Source organism: Sander lucioperca, chromosome 21, assembly GCF_008315115.2.
Source record: "Sander lucioperca isolate FBNREF2018 chromosome 21, SLUC_FBN_1.2, whole genome shotgun sequence".
Taxonomy (NCBI): Eukaryota; Metazoa; Chordata; class Actinopteri; order Perciformes; family Percidae; genus Sander; species Sander lucioperca.
Genome location: NC_050193.1, coordinates 22718412 through 22739442, shown reverse-complemented (window position 1 = coordinate 22739442; position 21031 = coordinate 22718412). Strand labels below are relative to the sequence as shown.

The window sequence follows — 21031 nt, the reverse complement described above, 5'->3', positions numbered from 1 at the left end:
GGAGACCTGGGTTCGATTCCCACTGCGATTCATCAACCAATGTGTCCGTGAGCAAGACACTTACCCCCTAGTTGCTCCAGAGGTGTGCGACCTCTGACATATGTAGCAACTGTAAGTCGCTTTGGATAAAAGCGTCAGCTAAATGACATGTAATGTAATGGTCCGTCTGCAGAGCTGTGTTACCCGCACTAGCTAAGCTTGGAATCAGACGAATCTGCCGTGCTCGTGTTTTATTCATATTTCCTTTTGCAGATAGTGATATGCTGTGATGCACTGATGCCAAGCAGGCTTGCTAGTTGCTTTAAGTCTGAGTCTGTGAGATAACCAAACTTACTTTCAATATAACGTGGAAATACGACGGAAATAAATGTGTACATATAAAGTCCCCTGAAATAAATAAAAGTAAACATATATACAAAAAAACTTTATTTACTTACTACTTACTATATGGATTTAGGCTATTGAACTATAATGACTAATGCATATGTTTATATTTATTGCCTCATTTATTATTTCATGATGTATTTCATAGCCATATTTATGTATATTTATGTAAAGAGGTGCAAAAAACGGAAGAGCAGTTGCTCAGGAAGTTAAGCTACAAGTTTCCCTCAACTGCAGCCTGGGTTAAAGCAAAACTGGTAGGCTACACCGGTGCTATTGCCTCCAAACAATTGTTGCTGTGCCAATACATCCCTAAATATGTTGCTTCCAGCAAAGCTTTGGTGATTTGAGCAGACAACAGCTTGCACAAAGGATGAATATTTTACTCTTCTTGTTTCCATTCTGTCTAACCCTACCAAGGGTCCATCCACTTTCTTTGGGTGTAATGCAGGTTTCCATGCCCTGACCTTGATGGGGTGGCATGTTTAGAGGTCCCACACGTTCACTATTATCACACTTGATAATTTATTGTTCTTGTTGTTTTAAACTAAGAAGCGACGTAAGGACATCACAACGCAATGAGTTAATCCCTGTGGGTAAATACATCTTCTGGAATCACAGTCGAAATCTTACAATCCAAATTACCCAAAAGAGAAAACACGGCAGGAGGCGTTTTTATTTTAGATAGTCATCTTCTCTCTATTTGAAGTGACTAAAGATTGTCACGCTCATTCTGCAGCCGTCACCTGTCAAAGACCTCCTCCACGCCCTCCACACTGACATCGGCCCCCACCGAGAGCGAGAGATGAGTGATGAAGTTGGGTGGAGCGAGGTGGAGAGGGGGGGTTACTTGTGTGCACTTTCAAGAGCACAACACTTGCTGTCTGGGAGTTATTATGCGTTTGTGCATTTCCTTTTTTTTTAAGGGGTTTGTCGAGTGGTCCAGTCAAATCCTTGTCCTCCCGGAGGACACTCGGGGGCTGGCATGTTGACAAGAGCAGCTGCCTCAGTCAACCCTGCGCGCTGATAAGAAGCAGCACATCTAAAGACTGAATAATGGCCTGCTGTCCTCATGTCTGCAGATCACTCCCATACTGCAGGACAGCAGGGGACAGGCAATCAACGCTCAATCTCCAGGCATCGGGAACAAGAAAAAAATAAAATAAAATCAGAGAAAGCGGTTCATGTAGTCAGCGGGGGACAGGAGGAGGATGTGCTTACTTTGACATCTGCACAACTGGGATATACTTGTACACATACATGTGTACATACATATGGCTGTGGTGCTCCCTGGTTCTGAGATACTGTAGTTGTCATACATCAGTGGTGGAATGTAAATAAGTACATTTACTGAAGTACTGTACTTAAATTACTTGTACTTTACTTGAGTATTTTCTTTTCATGTCACTTTCTACTTCTACTCCGCTACATTTCAGAGGGAAATATTGTACGTTTTACTCCACTATATTAATCTGACAGCTTTAGTTACTAGGTCATTTACAAATTAAGATGTTTGCACACAAAACACATGTAGTTCTTTTAAATAAGATCTGTTATTATAACTAAACTATCCAACAATATACAGGCCTACTAGTCCAGCTGAAATGATTAGACGATTAAACACAGTACTGTTTTGATCGTTTCCAGTTTCTGCATTTAGTACTTTTACTTTTAATACTTTAAGTACATTATCCTGATGATACTCACATACTTTTACTTAAGTAACATTTTTAATGCAGAGCATTTACTTGTAACAGAGTATTTTTACAGTGTGGTATTACAGTCGTGAAAAAATTAGGACACCCATGCTAAAGTTGACTAAAAAGAGGAATAAAAAAATCATCTTTTGGAAATTGATCTTAATGCCTTAATTAAAAAAATGAGGAAAAATCCAACCTTTAAGGACACCAATTTTGTTTGTGAATGAATAATGTATCGTAAATAAATAAATGTTCTTCCTTAAAATACAGGGGGCATAAGTAAGTACACCCCTATGTTAAATTCCCATAGAGGCAGATTTTTATTTTTAAAGGCCAGTTATTTCATGGATCCAGGATACTATGCATCCTGATAAAGTTCTCTTGGCCTTTGGAATTAAAATAGCCCCACATCATCACATACCCTTCACCATACCTAGAGATTGGCATGGTTTTATTTCAGTTAGCCTAATAGCTGGTTTGATTTGCATTGAGAGATGATTTTATGGAAAGTACCCCATGCCAATCTCTAGGTATGGTGAAGTCATCAGTCATCAAAGATACCTTTGACTAGTTCTCAGAAACCAGAGTCAGTGATAAAACCTGCACATTTCATCTTGTTAAATCCACCTGATTTACTTGTATCACAGAACACCTTTTCTTCTTTTGGCAAGAAAGATTAAACTAAAGCATTGTTCCTTCTGCCCAACTAAAGAGCTTCTCTCTGAAACTCACTCTCTGCACCAACACACTCACCTACTGTCTGTCTGCAAATAATCAGTGGATGACTGTTTTATAATTCTGCAGGGATGATGATATCATGCTTCACAATCTAAGTTACAGCTTGAATGAATATTGCATTCCATTGTGTCTGTCTCACTAGTGTCACATTGAGTTACAGTTATTTTCTGCTGCAGTGCTGCATTTTTTGCAGTGCAAACATTTGGCAAAGTCATACCCAGTTCTGCTTTTGTGGAAGATATAATATGTATAGGGTGGAACCATACCTTACATTATGAAGAGTTACAGTGACAAAAGACAATAGTTGTGCTTTTGTAGTTAAATGTATCCAACATTTTCCTAATTACGTTGTGTCTGTGATTAAACTAACTTAAATACCAAAGATTACCTCCCAAATACTAATGAAATCCGACTTTCCTCTTTCTTTTCATTGTTGTCCTTTAATTGTCTTCCATGCTAATGTAAGCTTAGATAAACTGGCAAAATATCTAAACATTTGTCTTTTTTAAGTTTTACTTTTTGTAACTGCAGTGCTGTCAAATCCCAATTTAAGTGCTCCAATGCACCAAAGTGACCCCACGCTTTGTTTTTACAGTGAGTAGAAAACTTCAAGATGTGTACGGAAGATCGTAAAAACCAATACTGTTATTTTTAAATGTATTTATTTTTTATAATTTTTTTATTTATATTATGAGATCAATTTCCTTAACACAACTTAAACGTTACAGTTTTGGATATGCTGAGACAGAAATAAAACATGATATGTAATTATTATTCTGGTAATTGGTAAAACTAGAAAACAAAACATATCAAAGTCTAATACCTTGCTAGTGGTGCTGTATTACCAATTTAACACCTAAAAAACTAAATTATTGGATGGATGAAAAATGGAGAGGGTGGCATTGAAAACAAAAATGGTTTATCTTCTGGTGAACATGTGTTTTATTGTTTGAGAGATGTGCATTTAAGTCTTGCTTTTTCTGTTTTAGAGGAAAGGTAAGTAACACAACAATTAAAACATATATCGCTTTCACAATTTCATGGTATTCAACTTATTCCATTGTGTATAATTTAGAAATATAAATATGTTTGTATCAGTTATACCACATTTCAAAATTAAAATGGTTCATCCTTTGGGGAGCATGGTTTTAGCAGATATTATTACAATGAAATTTATTATAACTGCAATTTTCAAACAAATCTATTGTGATCACTTTTAGTGTTAGATGAACAGAAATTGTGACCTCATGTTGAGACTAAAGGAAAAGCCGGGGCATCCTCAAACTGATTAAAATTCATCCTTTGGGAACCATGAAGCTCTGCATCAAATTCTCCAGGGTTGCCATTTAAATGCATTGATTCTCTAAGTCATTATAATCCAACTGTCCCCTTTATTGTCTATGGGTCAAGTAGGGGTCAAGGAAAAAGTAAACCAATGTATGTTTTATTTGAAACCTCCTTAGTTCAAGTTGTGACAGTCCTTTGTTTCCCTGTAGAGTATATAGATAAAACCAAAAGCTAGTAACAATAAGAACCTCTAAAGATTTCTCTCAGTTTGAGCCTCAGCACATTCAGAAATGGATTTCCTGGACTTTAACCCAGCCACTGTAACTGGTGCTTCACTGACTATTATGGGCTTTTTTGTGTGCAAGAAAAGGTAATTAACTGAGCGGTAAAAGGCCCAGATAGTTAAGAGCAGCTGGGTGAACCTTTATAGGACTGACAGAATCAAGTGTATTGTTTGATGAACTCCTTCCTTGTAACAAGTAAGACTTTTTCTGCATATTAATTGCAGGCAGTATTGCTAATTTGCAGCTTGTCCTACCAGCTGCAGGGCCAATGGATAGAAATGTCTGACCAGAATAATAGCTCAACAACTACTGACCGGATTGCCTTAAAACAAGGTCAAGGTAAACTTTATTATGCCAAAATAGGGAAATGGCCAGATTGCCTTAAAATGTGTTTCCCAATGACACTTTGTTGAATTTACTGAATACATTCATGTTACCCTGAGGAAGAACAATCTGCATTTAAATCCTTATAAAACACTTCCCAGATAGACTAGGTCTAGACCACACAATAATTTACAGACACCCAACAATTCCCCAAGATGAATTGCACTTAGACACTCAATACCTTTTCTCTTATGCCGAAATTTCAACTAGATGCATCACATTGCAATATATATTAATATATTCACACTAAATGGGAGATTAACCTTTTGGATTTTTATCACCAAGTGTCTTTCCATCTAGCACCATGCTCAGGACAAACAAATTAAACTAAATATGCCTGGTTTATATTTATTTTGTATTGTCTTTTTGTGTGCGCTTTTGCAAACTAAAGCTTTAGTGCGCTCTGTAACCAATGTTGGTACTGAAATGTGAAGATAAGGCCTGATGTTCAGGCATTGTTTTTTGTGTGGAGAAAGCCTACTGTACATAACCTACACAGCTAAAGGTGTTTTAATTAGGGGTGCACCGAATCCAGATTTTTGGGGTTCGGCCGAATACCGAACCCACTGGTTAAGATTCTGCCGACTCCTAAACCGAATACCGAATCCTACTCCCATCCTCAGTCCATTAACACAGTAAACACATTAATGAAGTAAACAACGTCCACAGCCTCTAAAATAGTTAAATGTAACACCTTGATGTTGAATTCACATGCTCTTTTCACATCGTACCTGAAGTTGCTGCATTTTGGCTGCTGTCTTTAGATTCCTTCATGCACAACTCGTATTCTTTCGGATGTTTCATACAAAAATGTTTTAACAGCGGCGATGTTGTGTATTGTTTAGGGACATTGCCACCACGATACAAATTGGCATTGCAAATTGAACATGTAGCTCGACTTGAATTGCTTGCCTTCTTTTGACTGAAAGTACTGCCAAACAACACCTTTTCTGCTCACAAGCTCCATTTTCACTTTCTCACAGCCTACTGCATTGAACGGTCCACCTACGTAAACACCTTCCCATAATCAACGGCGGCATCATTACGTCAACCAGCAAGCAGTGCAAGCGTACGGTTCGGTGGAAAAAAATTTGAAGGTTCGGCAGAAACCGAACCCTGTCAAAAAGCCCAATATTCAGCCGAATCCAAAACCGAATCCTGGATTCAGTGCATCCCTAGTTGTAATTCCATTTTATTTGCCGTGAGATTTGTTTGGGTGGTGTGAGGACATGAGATTGTGAAAGCAGGTGTGTAAAGCCCGTCGGGACCCGGCGGTACCCGACGGTACCCGACGGGCCGGGTTCGGACAGATATTTAGAAATGCTGTTCGGGTTCGGGTCGGGCTCGGTCACATCAGCGCGATAAAGCATTGAACATTTTAAATTTAAAACAGCTTATTATGTAGGTGCGCGCCTGTGTCAACGTGCGCTTGTTGCCTCGTGTGCACTGATGCGCTCATCTGTTAACATTTCCGAATGCCTTCCTACAGTTGCTTAATAAAAGCGGGCTTTCCACACAAACAAACGTACATGTGTCATTAGTATGAGAAAAAAATGAGATTTTAACTGTGTCGGGCTCGGGTCTATCTTAGTGCCTGTCGGGCTTGGGCCGGGCTCGGTTAGTGCTCTGTCGGACACGGGTCAGGCTCGGACAGAAAAATGCGGCCCGATCCGCACTCTAGTGTAAAGCCCTCTGCCCAAAGTAGTAAGACTTCATCTCCATAATGTTGTTCTTTCCATTCAATACATTTGTTATTAAGGGGGCGTAATAAACTTTACGGACTCTAAAAGCACACAAGTCTTTAGACCTTAATCCCCCGCTCAGCTAAAAGTGACTCTTTCCATTTCCCATTGGAATTGAACCTACGCTATTCGTTGGCACCACTGATTGTTGCTCCCTAGCATCAGGACATTTGCAGCACATTAGCTGTACTTGTTGGTTGGTGCCAGCGTGTGTTTTTAAGTTTCAGTTTACAATGAATTGCACAATAAAAATAAATATTAATCAGTGGCTTCAAATCTGCTGATCTCGTTTTATGTTAAATTTGTCACTACATCAAAAACCTCTTTTAAAAGGAAATGAAATTTCCTGAATGTCTATATAGTGCGTATATTCAAAGGAAAGAAGAAGAAAATTGTTGAGTTATGATTGAAACTGTAAAAAGGCAATCCTCAGCGGATTCCTTGTGTAAGGTTGTTATGGAAACAGTTGTGGTGACAAAATGTTTGCTCATTACAGGAGGCCTTCTACACTCTAAGACATGGCAGCATGACAACAGCCCCACCTTCACAATTTGCAGTGATGCATTTCCAATACAGCGCTATCAATGAAGGGTCACTAAGTGTCATTCATGTGTAGAAGACGCGATCAAACATTCCCTAGGAAATGATTTGGCCTCTCTGATGATATATAGCCCACTGCCATCGTGGCTGTTTATTCCTTATGCATAATTCATTTGAAATGTATGACCCATAATGCATTCTCTATCCATTAATGAGACAATGCTCATTATTTTCCCTCTGCTTATCACGCAGCCTCACAGCAAAACAAAATCAATCTGCGTCACCGGCTCCTGTTTAGGTCAGGAAAAAGGGGCAAATATCGCTGAGCTCCGTGTCTTCACTCTGTGTTTCAAATTCAGACGCTGCCTTCTGTTAGGAGCAGAAAAAGAAAACGTGATCAATCTGATTTGTAAACAAAGCCAGCCTGTTTGGTAAGTATACAAGGATACACATCTTCTCCAAAGGCTGGAATGAGAATTTCGATTAATAGGCAGATACTAACAGACTGCTGCAGCCAAGACAAATGTTTCTTTTGGACTAGTCACATGCACCATTAAATAATGGAGCATAAATAGCCGGGCTTGTGTTTCATCTTCTGAAAACTAAAAAAGACGAATGTTCTTTTTGAAATTGCGACCCAGCCATCACATCAAAGTCCTGTTGCATTTGTATTTGGAGGGAAATCACAGCTCATTATGTCGACAGACGAGACCATGTCATTGGGCAACACAAGTTTTTTCAACTGATTTATTTGGATTCAATGCGACTGAAACACACACCGAATATGATATGCATTGTGTTTACTGCATGTACACATTGCTAGCTGGTCCTATTGCACGTTCGGCCCCTGGCGAAGCTAAATCTGTTTACAGCAGAACATACAGAATCAATAGACAATCAGGTAATGCAGTTGTTTCCCCTCAGTTTGGTAATTACTACCTTAAATGCCTTGCAGGGCTCTGACATAGGAGTTTTTGTAATCCTATATGTCTCTGCAGCCTACACACAGTTCTTTCTAACTTTATATCTACGTGGATATTTCTTTTGAGACTTGAACAAAAGAACAAGAATCTGACAGGAATATAGAAACCAAATTCCTTCCCGTGTCTTTGGGAGATAACTTTTTTTAGGCAGGGATGCTGACACTTTAGACACGCCTGCAGATTTCGTAATAGTGCACCCAAATTCAAACTGTGATGAGTTTTAAAACAACGGTGAGCTGGGAGGAAATCTGGGGATTGGTGTGCACCATGAGGTGCTATAACAAAACCAGGGATTTTATTTGTGATTGACGTTAACTCGGAACATCAGATCAATCAATGAAAATGAAATATCTTAATCTACAGGGCACATTGCCATGAAATCTGGTATTGAAATGTATTGGGCGGGTGATGTGGCAGCTGGCCAGTGAAAACATTGTGCGCTATCAGGATCAGGTTTAGGTTACTCTCTCGCTGCCAGTCACTGCGTGCGCATGCGCCTAGAACTTATAGGGATAGGGGGGCTTCGAAGAACTGGGAGCTAGAACAGCTAGATAAGGGCCAGTATAAGTGGAACAATGTTTTTGAACTGTAAAGCATGCAAACATATGCAGGTACAGAAATTATATATTCCTCAAAATGTGCATAATTTGGCCCCATTTGACGTAGATATTGATAATTATTATATTGATGTTAACCCTCCTAACCCCAAAACCCGCCGGCGGGTTAGAAAAAGCATATTTTGCTTAAAAGATTGACAAAGAAAAAACACTTACCCAAGATAGAAGCTGAAAAAAACGTTGATTGTTCGTCGGATTGTTAGAATTCCGACCGTCCCTGAATGCGGACATTATGTAAAACAGCTCCAAAGTTAGGACAAAAAAACATTAAGGGTTTGGTTAGGTTTAGGCACAAAAATGTTCAGGGAAAAGCCTCGTTTTAGGTTATTTTTCAAGCAAATATAGCAAACATTCTCTGGTTCCAGTTTCCAGAACCTGTTGGTTGGCCGCTGTTTTCTGATATTTTCAAGAAATAATCAATTACTGAATCGTGAAAATACTTGTCAAAATAATGGATAATTAAAATAATCATTTGTTCCAGACCTAAAAGGCTCTTAGATCTTTAAATTTATAGGCCATTAACTCAAAAAAACAATACTTATGTACTTATATAAATATATTGCTAAAGATTTATAAAATGCCATCACTAAACATTAAGTGTTAAACAGCTCCCTCATCTAAACAGACACAGAGATGATGTTAGTGACATTTTGGGTACACTGACCTGACACTAACTCAAACTCGTGGAATCTCAGAGCTTACTTCCAGTAACATATGTGCCCCTGTTCCCCGAGTCCTTCTCATAATTTTAACCACTGAGTGAACCTCCCCGTGGGCTGTGACATCTGCCATGCCCCGTGCCTCGTTAGGGAGGACAGGCATGTTTTTGGAGTGATGGCTGATACGGTAGGTTGATCATTTCCCCAACAGGATGTTCTCCACAAAGTCAAGTCACACTCCACTTTTCAATTTCCTTCCTCGTAAACAAGTATATGTGTAAGGCGAGGTGAGCCCCGTGATGCAAATATGGAGTGATGGGGAGGGCACGAGAATGTTAATTGAAAGTCAGACTGTTTTTCCTGGCTTTGATTTCAGACTAGAAGGAACCGTCTTATTTCTACTTAACCCTACCGCGGTAACTCAGCCTAACCTCAGTGTTTATCAGGACACTCTTTCAGGTGACTGTCAGCTGGAAAAAAGCAACTTCCTTCTGCGGGTTCTCTGCAGGCTGCAGGGACACTAACAACTTAATCAGCACTATTTTTCTTCACAGGCGATTGTAAAGAACAGAGCGCATGTTAGAGTGGTTGTAATAGACAGACGGGACACAGTCTTCTATAGTTATTGAATATTTAAAGCATCTCTTGTCTTGATTTCAAAGTGAGATTGAGATACATTCTAAATATGACAAATACATGTAATTTTGACCCAAATAAAAAGCTCAAGGTGGCTGCATCAGAGTTCAGAGAGGCATCAGAGACTGCAAAACATCTGTCTGTAGATATCGTTAATCTTTTTCTGAGCTTTGCTTATTTAATTGGCACCTGTGACAGTTGGCTCAAATGAACCTCTCCTATCTTGAGGAGATATGACATGACTGACAGTCCCTTTAACATTATACTGATATCATATGAGAAATATATCTACAAGATGTATATTACTTTATAATATGATAAATTAAAAATACAAGAGAAATATCCTTTAGAATTATTCCAAAATATATTAGTGATTTTAGAAATGAAATACAAGAATTATAAAAGTACTCCAAATTCACAGCCCTATAACATTTTGGGATTTTGAGAAGATGGATGAAACACCATCAATGTAGCAGAACCAGAGATATCATCTTTTTGGCGCCTACATTTCCCAGAATGCAACTCAACCAGCAACAGTTTGGTCAGAGATGTGGAATTGCCAAAACTGCAGTTTATCGAGAGGCCACTTTAGGCTGGCTTCAGAATGTTACAGCAGATTTTATTTAAAAAAAAACCTCAACCTTTTGAATTATATTCAGGCTTAAAGTTCTGCTTAATTAAGGCCATTCATTGACAGGTGAGACAGGAGGCGAGCATAGACTGCAGGGTTCATTCAGCCCGCCTCAGCTCCACCACGCTGCACCTCTTTGCCCATTTTTGGATAAGCCGATGTCTAGTCTTGCTAGACCTTCTTCTACAGTGCTGCGGATGGGGGGTCTGGCTATCCACACAACATTCATGGATGGGAGAAAAACGTGCTCTGGTTTATTGGCATTTCTATAAACCAATCACAATCGTCTTGGGCGGCGCTATGCGCCGGACGGAGCAACAGAGCCTCTGCAAAATAGCCTCAGGAAGGAACTTGTTTTGGTGGAAACATGTAGGCAGGGGAGCTCTGGTATTAAAATGGCTGTTGAGTGTGTGATGAGAATTGTACTCAACAAAAAGATAAATATAGTTGTGTATGACTGTCGGTTCTAGCTCGGAGGATGTTTCCCGAACCTACTAGGAGTTTAGAATGACAACACAAAGAAAGCGGAAGGTGAGCAGAACCCCTTGCGGCAACTATCCCGTAAATGAGACATCGTCGGTATATGTAGACTAGCTGATGTCAGGCATTGCCAAAATGGCAAAATGGAGCCACCCACTTTGAGCTTCATTTTGGCTCTTCAGAAACCTATTGGTGACGTCACAAAGATGACGTCCATATTTTTTCCCAAATGCAGTAGTACTTCTTAACACCTGTAAAAACACTTTGATGTGTGATGTCATTTTGCTGTGAACAAAAGAACACCCTGTCTCTTTCCCAAAAATTCAACATCTGACAAAAGCAACCATCAAGAAAACGTCAATCATTTCTGTCTGCCAGCGTCCCTTCTTCCTGCAATCTGCAGCCTCAGCGGAGGATCGGGCGGGGCGACCTTCTCCTCTTGGGGGTATTTCTTGGATTCAGTGGTTGATACGCTGCTGGGCTGTAATGACTGTCCCCAGGTGTTTCATGTAGATCTGTCTTGTATAGTGCTCTTCAGACGATGCACGTCGTGCATGTGGCTCTTTGATTGAGGCCTCAAATTCTGCGGGGGATGATTATGTCTGAAGCTAAAAGGGACAACTGCCAACTGAAGGAGCTTTCAGCCATAGAAAGTGCAAATGTGGAAAATGACGATAAAGCCACTATCTTTTCTACGTGGAAGTACTTTCATATGCCAGACTTGTCCATGCCTTCTGTAACCTACTGTATAACTGCTCTCACAGATGACAGACAAACGCCTTATCATTTAGGGGAAAAGTCCTTACTACCTCTTTTGATAAGATTATCACAATATATCACTATGTAGCTGGTAGAGTTGTTGATTAGCAGCAGTGACTCAAAGATTATCTCAACAGGATATTGAGATTTTCTGACTTAAAAATGCTTTTTTAAAATATAATAGGCTACAGAATATTTCGTTCTGTATTGACAGGTGCAATATTAGAAAATCAAATTATTTAAATCTGCATTTATATCAAAACCTAGAGACTTTCAAACATCAACATGTCATTTATTAATATATATTCATGTCAAAATGACATATAAACATATTTTCCTATTCTATTTTGCCTGGAAACGCTTCCAACATGCTTGCGTGTCGTGTGAAAAATAGGCGTCGGTTCTATTTCTAGCATGCACACGTTTTCAGTGCGGCTCGAGCCGCACCTGAGACGTGCGTGTCACGCAGGCAGTGTGTAAGCTCTAACCTGTTAACATGGGAGCCGAAATATAAACGGACACGTCACGCAGCGGACACATGTGTAGCCGGCCTAATAAATTACACCTCTTTAAATTGCAAATTTGAAAATTCTACAATAGTGGCTTTTGATTCATATTCATATTGTGATTTTCTTTATGAACAAAGCTAGCATCATAGTCAAGTCTGTTTGCTGTTGAATGTATTCTCTTTACTTCATAAATTACCCTTTTAATCTGAGCTACTTTGAGGTTAAAGCGCCCCTGTACACTGTGCCTTTTTGGGCTGTCTCAGACAAAAGTTTATTATCGTGAGAAAAATGTGAAGAACTTTCTGGTTGTCAATCCAACTTTCACTGCAGAGTTTATTGTAAGACAAGTTCACTCTCAGCTGATTTAGAGTTTTGAAGAATCTAAAAGAAAATTTTGACAATGTAATAAATTTAGAACCAAATTCGCTCAATGTGACTGCTGCTACGACCCATGTCTACAAACCAACCAATCAGAATACAGCATGAAATGACACAGTAGAGCAGCACAGTATAGAGGAGCTTTCAGGGTGCCTCATGGAAGTGTAAGTCCTATTCATGTTGCGTATTCACAGTCGTAGCACTTGAACCGGCATGAAATACTCCCAGTTGAATCCTCGTACAATTGTGTTAAACAATATCTGATTTGTTGATAAAGAAGTTGAAGGTACGAGTCTGTGTACATAAAAACTATGGTGGAGAAGTTTACTACAATGCCCACGGTGTAGTTTAGTAAGAAACGGTAAATCACTTGGGCTTAAAATTCTGTAATGTGTGCCTCTAATGGTGGCTGGGCACTAAAGAATGGTGGCCAATTTGCTGCTTAAATCAGCTTGATAAATGTATATTGATAATGTGTATATTTGTAATTTCTGACTCCACCCCAATATCTCTAAATATGTGAAAATAAAATCAAAACTACTTGTCTTGCTAGATACCGCTAGGACGTAAGTGAGCAAATTGTTATTTTTGTAATGTCGGTGAATCAGCCATTTAAAATCCACTGCAGAAACCCCACTGATAATCTGCAGTAGGAACCATTTGTAAAGCTGCAACATCTGATGTCTAATGTGTTAAAAAATAAAGTGTCTTCCACAATGTGCACTTCAACCAAAAAACTCCAGTAGAAAATACAGTGCACACACATTTCCTTATCTCACAAATGAGGATGTGTGTGTGTGTGTGTGTGTGTGTGTGTGTGTGTGTGTGTGTGTGTGTGTGTGTGTGTGCGCGTGTGCGCAACAGGTTAAATCACCCGAGCCTCAGTGGCTGTGAGAAATTAGGTGAAGGACAAACTGTGGATTGTGATTCATTGCTTGCCCTCACTCCATCCCCGCTTTGAGCCGGCACAAGAAGTTAAACCAAAAAAAAAAGAAGCTCCACTAGCTTTCAGGAGTTTGTTCTTACAGCCACAGTGTCCTACTTAGAATTCACTGACAGTACCGCTGGCATTGGGGCTCCGTGTGCAGTCAGCTGCTGCCGATCCGGTGCCGGCACGTCAAACACACACTGTGCTAGTCATTAGTGGAACAACGGCTGAGCCTGATGAATAAACCGAGTTAAGTTTTTCAAAAGGAATTTCTACAACCATGTGAGCAGAGAAGCAGTTTTTTAGCTTTATGATTAGACAAGGAGCGGCCTCTGTTTGAGAATGTACACTTCCAAAAGGTAATTAAAATGCTTCACTGATTAATGTCAAACACAGGCAAGGTGATTTGTGACTGTGAGGTTTCTTTTTAAATGCCACAAACTTGTTTATGGCTGACAAGCTGTGATGAGGGGGCATACACATAGATGACTGTAACAAATATGCAGGTTGGCCAGGTTAAAGAGTTTTATTCTTTATCATGCTGGCACGTACACACTAGCAAATGTTCTGGAAAAGGTTCTGAGCACTGAGATCATGTTGATTTAGTTGCTCGTGTAATGCCAAAATTGTAGGGTACTCAAGTAAAATAAAAATGCCATAATGTAGAAATAAAACATAGCAGGTAGAAATGTGCATTTAAAGTTATACGTAAAGCTGCAATAATCAATGTGTATATTAACACAGGATTCAATGACTATGCATAATATAAAAAGGGCTTGATCATAGTGACCAACCCACAGAGAACATCAGCGCTGTGGAGCATTTTTGTCTTTCAGGATATTGTTTTAGGTTTCTGGCCCGTAACTTGTCTGTTTGCGTTTACTCACCAGTCGGATCAGTGTTGTTTTCAGCAGCAGCTGTTCAGCTGTTCAGCTGATAGCTGTAGAACCCCACTGTACACTACCTGCTCAGCAGCAAACAGACACAGTTAGAGACTAGCTGGTGAACACAGTGGAGCATTTAGCAGCTGAAGAGACAGATAATTCCCTCAGGAGTTGGTGGAGACCAGCTAAAAGAGAGACTATTGGACTTACATTTATCAAGTCAACACAAACACCACGCCTAATGAATGATCATGTTGCTCTGTTACTGGGCTAGGACTTCAAATGAAGTAGTAAGCATAACAGTAATGGATGTAAAAGTTACAGTATTTCACTATGACATGTGGTAATAGCCAGTAGACGATATGTTGATTTTTAACAGGGGGTGGACAGAGCCTGTTTGTTGTGTTCACTAACGACTAGCCCACCGCCCCATGGCCAAATCTTTTGGTTCTGTATTTTTTTTTATATATATATATACATATATATATATATATATATATATATATATATATATATATATATATATATATAGACTGTATGGTTTTGAGAATATTTTAGATCCAAGATTAAACTGACAGAAGGGCGGCATTCAGAAAGAAAAAAAATTACAAATCTGTCTGCTACTTCAGCACCACGGACAGCGCCATTGATTTATCAGTGCACAGTTAGGTATATTTCAGAGCCATGGTCGGGGCCAAAGATTCTAACTTGCACAAACCTCAGATCAGATAAAGGATCAATGTGCTGGACAGACTAGACTAACATACTCAACTAAAAAAAACTCTGCCCCTGCACACGGCACCCTGCCTCTGCTACTAGGAGATGCAGAGGGGGATGGCAGGTTAATAAAGGGCAATTTTAATAAACCCCCTCATTTCACTTACCCCCTGGCATCACCCCTTTAATCGCCTACTGGTAGTAGCGTATTTATTGATAGTAGCGTTAGTATTATTTAGCAAAAAAAGTAATTACTCAAGCAAAGTAGAAATACCTCAGAACTGTACTTCATTACAGTACTTACTTTATTTACCTAATTTGCTCATTCTGTTTTTTCCACATTGTAATGTTACTATTTTTTATGTCTGTCTAGTCTGTGTACAGTACACATGTATTGCAAGTCTGCTTTTTGGTCAAATTTTCCCTAATTATCAAGAGTCTATGGAAAGGGTGTCATATGGTGTCACATATTGTACCGATTGTAAAGCCCTTTGAGGCAAATTTGTAATTTTGGATTATATAATTGTGTCAAATTAGGTACTTTATTACTTTATTGTATTTAGATACTTTACACCACTGTTTTTCAGTACATGTATATGGTTATGAGTTTAATTAATGCTGCAAGCAGCGTTGAACAGGCCCTCACACCTCTGCGTGCGTCGGGGTTACTGGCGGACACCGCTCCTTGCAACCATGCATTTGCGCAGCACTCAGACACTGCAAATCGTCACCAATGAAAAGGGAACTCCCTGCTGAGTTCAATAATACCTCACACAAGACTCTACGTCATACAGTTCACATTAGCTGTGAAAGGGGGCATGGCCAAAGCATAGGGGTCGGGGCAAACCATTACCAATAAAAAAAGAAGTCTCTGCTGAGTTCATTGATACCTCACATAAGACTACCTTAAACGGGACACCAGTTATGAAAGGGGGCGTGGCTTAAGCATAGGGGTGGGCCAAACCATCACCAATGAAGAAGGAACTCTCTGCTGAGTTCAATGATACCTCACACAAGGGTCTAACTTAAACGGTTCAAATGTTATGAAAGTGGGCATGGCTTAAGCATAGTGGGCGGGCCAAACCATCACCAATGAAGAAGGAACTCTCTGCTGAGTTCAGTGACACCTCACAAGACTCTACCTTAAACGGTTCAAATGTTATGAAAGGGGGCGTGGGCTGGGTAAGTGGGCGTGGTTAAAGTATAGGGGGCGGCTCAGTATCACATGTAGACCACACATAAGTTTCATGTAAATTGGATGATGTTTGTCATATAAGGCTGATTTCCTGTTGCCAGCGGGGGGCGCTATGACCAAAAGTCAATTTTTGCCTATAAATGTCCTCAGGCCTGGAGTCTTGTCAATAGTGAGAAATTTCGGCCAAATTGGACAATGTACACTAAAGTTACAACAACTTCTTTGTTCATCGATAAATGCTCAAAATGGCCGCCACGCCACACCCACACCGTTTTACGAAAAGTTTAGCTTTTAATAACTTTTCATTGTTAAGGTCTTTAGATGACACACACTGAATTTGAAGTCAATCTGATGAAATCTCTAGGAGGAGTTCGTTAAAGTATAGCACCTTGACTTTTAGGCCTACTTCCTGTTGCCACTAGGGGGCGCTATGACTTTGAGTAAATATCGGCCTTTACATGTCCTCAGGGTTGGACACTTATGAATCCTGAAAAGTTTCGAGCCAATTGGACAATGTACATTCAAGTTACACCCACTTCCTGTTTCGATGGCTAAACGCACAAAATGGCCGCCCCGCCACGGCCATGCCCTATGACAAAAAGTTTTTCTTTTAACAACTTTTCATCGCTAAGGTCTTAAGATGGCACAGACCAAAGAAGTTGAAGTTTGAAGTTGATTGGATAAAATCTCTAGGAGGAGTTCGTTAAAGTACGACATGTGGAAATGGCCAAAATCGCACTAATTTCAAACTTTCAATTCAAAATTGCGGACTTCCTGTTGGTTTTAGGGTATGGCTCCAATGAGCTTTTTTGTACGTCTTGACATGCCACATATGTCTACCAAGTTTAGTTTGTCTACGTTAAACGTACTGCAGGGGCTACATTTTTGTAACTTTGTAGGGTGCGCTAGCGAGCCATTTTTGTGCGCCTATCCCCAAAACCCTTAAAATACGTACATTTTCACCAGGATTGATGCGACCGCCAATTTTGGTGAGTTTTTGAGAATGTTAAGCCCCTCAAAAAGGCGATTCATTTGCTGGAGGAAAGGAAAGGAAAGGAAAGGAAAGGAAAGGAAGAATTCCTTCAGTTTCAATAGGGCCTTCACTGCTGTTGGCACTAGGGCCCTAATTAATCAATGCAATAAAAGAGTAGAAGAACAGTGAGGAGTCATGGAGAGACTCCAAGCCATCTCTGCACCTTCTCCTGAGGATTTGTCATACATCTCCAACTCAATAGTCGTATGACATTTACAGCACACACACACACACACACACACACACACACACACACACACACACACACACAATTACGGTAACATACCGTTCTGTTCCGGTTACATTGCCATGCTGTGCACATTCTCAGACCTTTCTCTTACAGAGCCCTTCACAATGTGTCAAAAGATTTTCCAGCCGAGGCGCATTAAAATGAACAAAGTGCTCACCAGCTCTCATTAGCTAAAGAATTTCTTTAGAATCTGTAACCTTCTGGGAGGCCGGTCTGAAGAAGAAATAGCTCTCCTAATTAATTGAAGGGATTGTTCACCGAGTCAAGAGTAACGAAGCGAGTGGACATAAACTTTGACTAAAAAATAAAAGATTTTGCCGGGGAAGCACTTTCTTTTATGAAACCCAGGGGTAGAGCAGAACAGTAAAGTCATGTCTTGTAGCATCTTATTGTCCACTGGCCCCATCATAAAATGCACAGCGTTGGAGTGTACATTTGACAGCCGCGCAGAGGACCATGGGGGAATGCTGAGGCGGCCACTGCGGCGCCTGCAGCTGATTAACTCCAATTGAGGACTCATTAACATTCCTGCCGGATCATAACATGCACAGTTGTTGATGAAAATCAGTACTGACAAGTCTATAATTACGGGACACTTCTGAATTGGTCTGGATGACCGACTCTTTTCAAGATGAGGGCATGAAGAGAAAACCACCAACTCTGAGAGGACACAGATGACATTTGCCGACTTGGGTTCGTTCCCACTGATTGCTTTGTCAACATGTAATCTCAGCGTGGTATCGTGAAGGGAAGGTCGTCCAAGCGGGATGGCCCAGGGGAGAATGTGAATAATGCAGATAATGTAAGTGAAATGTAACGATGGCTACACAGGGAGGGGAACCTATCATGCTTTTTCCCCCCTCCTCTCCTCCCTCGCCTGCTCCAGTGCCCTTGTCTTCTTCTTTGTCTCTTTCCCCTCTACAGTATGCTTCAGCATGTCCCACTTTCACAATGAGCAAGATTTACCACTTTGCAGACCAGGAGAGCACACTTTCACTGAGATGAAGGCTATTTATTTCCCCTTCAGCGCGTGGCAGATTGAGAGCTTTATATACAGGTTGTCACTGGTGTATCTAGGTTCCCTCCGCTGAGGATCACACTCGCAGCCACATACTGTACTCTAGCCCAGTTCTATCTGGGGGTTGCACTGCCTGGTGCCTACATTCTGGGGATCATTGGCATGTGTGTGTGTGCAGTTGTGGAGCTAGAAAAGAGAAACATGGCAGATAATGAAACATTGAGTCGCGATGAATAGAGACAGCGTCAGGAGCGTTCGGAGTGCCTGCCATTTGTGTTAAGTGGGAAGGAGATTTTGTTCATTTGGAGCTCCATGATGAACAGATGTCTACGAGTGTCTCCCCTGGCAGGGGCTGTTGGAGTCGACAGATGCCCTGGACCTTGTTCCACCTTGGACATCGTGATCAACACCACCTGTGTGAATCTCACCGCTAATTGAACATCTACAGGCCGCTAATAGCCTGCGCTGCTGCTGTTAACCACCTCCTCATGTCTCCTGATGTCGAACAGGCACACACCAGCAGACTCATCCAACTGTGGAACACCTCCAGGAGAACACAAAGTGAGACCATTTAACTATGTACCTCAGCACTTTGGAGCAGGGATTCCCATCCTGGGGTTTGGTGGATAAATATGAAGGGTCACAAAACGACAAAAGTTTATCAAAGAAGAGTGAAAAATGGTTCTATTGCAAAAGATTATGTCTACTTACTCGGGTTTCTCTAAATTTTTGTTTTTCTCTTTTGACTTTGTCAAAACATGCCAACTGTCAAAATGACAGTAGGAGGCGAGATGTCCACCCCAACTCCTTCCAATGAGGTTTTGCCACATCAACATCAAGATTCTGAGAGACAACAGCCAAGTTCAACTCAATTAAATTGAAAAAGTGTGAAATCATAACAGAAGTTACCGCAGGACACATATCATTTACAGAGACCCAACAATTCCCCCAAGAGAATGCATTTGGCGAGGAAAAACGTCCTTTTAACAGGCAGAAAACTCGAACAGAACCCGGCTCTTGGTGGACAGCCATCTGCCTCGAACCACCTCAACAGTGTCATTAAAACGTTTTTAGGTTGGCCCTTGGCTTTAACGGGTCACAAGCCAACATGTACACAACCAGTGGTTCCCAAATGTCCCATTTTTGGGGCATCACTTATTGTCTGGAATTAACTGCTTCAGCGTCACTCAGCATCTCTTGTCTTTTCTCCCTCTGTGTTAATGTTGTCCTTGAGTTTTTCCTCCACACTGTCTTCTTTCCTTTGTGTTCCCGGTCCTATCAATGCTTAGCAGCAACTGAAAGTTGCCCAACGTCTTCCCAGATCCATATTATTAGTTTGTTCTCTTATTACTTATTTTGTAATTTTACTATCATTACTTTTGACTACTCTGTAGTTTATTACTTTGACAGGGACAGTTGTATTAATACATATTAATATTGTTTCTGAAAATATGCCATGGTTAGCCAGAAAGCAATAATAATAATGCCGGACAGGCAATGGTTAAAAGCACAGACATTAAGAATAAAAGCATTAAAACCCAATTAACAATAAAAAAGCAGTAAAAAGCTGATACATAACAGCCTGCAATAAATAGACGAGAGACTTCTCTTATGACACACAGAATCAACAATAAAAACAATCACAGATAGCATGACAATACAATGGTAGGAGCAGCTTTTACACTAATAATATAGATGATTAGGACAACAGACAATACGAATAAAGCCTCACTGTTCTAGTGTTTACAAGTTTGGTTTCTAATAAGCCAGTGCTCTTAATGGAGAAGACTGATAGTTGGCACAGTTTCTTATGGGTTGCGGTAAAATTGTTCCAATCCTGGGAGGCTCTGACAGAAAAAGCAGATTGGCCAAAATGACTTTGGCCCTGTTTACACAACAACGCTCACGGGTGAAAACGACAATATTTTGTCAGATGTGCCTTTCGTTTAGACGGTGTTTTTGGGGCTTAAAAAACACAAAAAAGTGAAACCACCCTCCAGAGTGGAAATCTGAAAAACCCTCCACCGTTGCATTCCCGTCTAAAGGGTAAAAACGCAAGTCTGCTCCAATCTGCTCACGGTGGCACCCCATATTTCGTTACATAAATCAAAATATAGAGTGATTACTCGCCCATGGCCACTCCGCCGTTGGGTATCCACAGCCTGCCTATACTTGGTCCGGATGGCTTTCAGCTTTGATGATATCTGACTATTCCAGATAGCATCTTTGTCGTGTGGATATGATGTCCCTCCAGGTACAGAATACTGCTGAAGAAATTCGGTCAATATGTCTATA

General features: G+C 40.4%; 1 long non-coding RNA gene across 1 annotated transcript; it reads left to right on the top strand.

Annotated features, from left to right (window-relative positions):
* The first annotated feature begins 5338 nt into the window (after positions 1–5338).
* Positions 5339–19107, top strand: LOC116063979. The gene is made up of 4 exons (XR_004108408.1): positions 5339–5513; positions 9890–9896; positions 15464–15468; positions 19098–19107. It is a non-coding gene; the product is annotated as an uncharacterized LOC116063979 (long non-coding RNA).
* Positions 19108–21031: the final 1924 nt, after the last annotated feature.